At 47.4% G+C, this 1,718-nt stretch overlaps 1 pseudogene; it reads left to right on the top strand.

Annotated features, from left to right (window-relative positions):
* Window positions 1-224: 224 nt before the first annotated feature.
* Window positions 225-1,481, top strand: LOC141497881 (fructose-bisphosphate aldolase A pseudogene; annotated as a pseudogene).
* The last annotated feature ends 237 nt before the right edge of the window (window positions 1,482-1,718 follow it).

Here is a 1,718-nt window from a genome sequence, read left to right as displayed (position 1 = left end):
GCTGTGGATAAGCCACCAGTTCCTGAAGCCCTAGTGAAGAAAACCAATGACCAGGCCCTGGCTGTCAGTATATGAAGCTTGGGACAATGTCCCTTGTGTCCAAGGAGAAGAATTCAACTTTAAAAGTCGCAAACTAGATTTTTTTTAAAATGAGCAAAAAATAGAAAAGAGTCCTAACCATAGAAAGTTACCATGGGCAGAAGTTCGGCTCCTCCTGCAGGAAACAACCAGCCCAGTCAACGAAAACATGCCTGCCCAACATCCAGCACTGACACCAGAGCAAAAGAAAGCACTCTCTGAGATAGCTCACAAAATTGTTGCCCCAGGCAAGGGAATCTTGGCAGCAGATGAGTCCACAGGTAGCACTGCAAAGCAGCTACAGTCCATTGGAACTGAGAACACAGAGAAAAATCATCGCTTCTACAGGCAGCTACTTCTAACAGCAGATGAGCGAGTGAATTCCTGCATTGGAGGTGTCATCCTTTTCCATGAGACGCTGTACCAGAAAGCTGATGAGGGTCATCCTTTCCCCACAGTCATAAAGTCAAAGGGTTGAATTGTGGGCATCAAGGTGGACAAAGGTGTTGTGCCCCTGGCAGGAACCAATGGGGAGACTACCACCCAAGGTCTAGATGGGCTGAATGAGCGCTGTGCCCAGTATAAGAAGGATGGAGCTGACTTTGCCAAGTGGCGTTATGTACTGAAGATTGGGGAGAATACACCTTCCTCACTTGCCATCATGGAGAATGCCAATGTGCTGGCCCGATATGCCAGCATTTGTCAGCAGAATGGCATTGTTCCTATTGTGGAGCCAGAGATCCTCCCTGATAGAGAGCATGATCTGAAAACTTGTCAGTATGTCACTGAGAAGGTCCTGGCTGCTGTCTACAAAGCTCTGAGTGACCACCAAATCTATTTGGAAGGGACTTTGCTGAAACCTAACATGGTCACCCCTGGACATGCCTGTACCCAGAAATACTCACAATGAGGAGATTGCAATGGCAACTGTAACTGCCCTTTGCCAGACTGTGCCTCCTGCAGTCACTGGTGTCACCTTCCTGTCTGGGGGTCAGAGTGAGGAGGATGCCTCCATGAACCTCGATGCCATCAATACCTGCCCCTTTCATAAGCCATGGGCCCTGACCTTTTCCTATGGCCGAGCCCTGCAGGCCTCTGCTCTCAAGACCTGGGCTGGAAAAAAGGAAAATGTCAAGGCTGCCCAGGAGGAATATATCAAACGGGCCACGGCTAACAGCCAAGCTGCTCAAGGCAAATATACTCCAAGTGGAAAGGCAGGAGCTGCAGCCAGCGAATCACTCTTTATCTCTAACCATGCTTACTAAGTCAAGGCCTTCCCACCTGGGTATGTCCTAACACTCCAGGCACCATCCCTTACAGTCCAGGAAGAGGCTGAGATCCCAGAGCTTTGTGCTGACCTCTCCCATCACTTGTAACCTGTGTGGTGTTGTTGCTCTCTGGTGAATCTATTTAACAAGGAAAAAAAAAAGAAAGTTACCATGGCAACAGGGAAGATCAGAACACAAACTCGGAAGAGAACAACAGTTAAAATATCTATATACAAAACTCCCTTCTATCTTCCTCTCCTCCCTTTTCTTTTTTTTTAATTTTATTTATTTAAGGCAATGGTGTTAAGAGTGACTTGTCCAAGGTCACACAGCTAGGCAATTATTAAGTGTCTGAGGCTGGATTTGAACTCG

Source organism: Macrotis lagotis, chromosome X (genome assembly GCF_037893015.1).
Source record: "Macrotis lagotis isolate mMagLag1 chromosome X, bilby.v1.9.chrom.fasta, whole genome shotgun sequence".
NCBI lineage: Eukaryota > Metazoa > Chordata > Mammalia > Peramelemorphia > Peramelidae > Macrotis > Macrotis lagotis.
The sequence above is the reverse complement of the archived record's forward strand: the minus strand, read 5'-3'. Positions and strand labels throughout refer to the sequence as shown.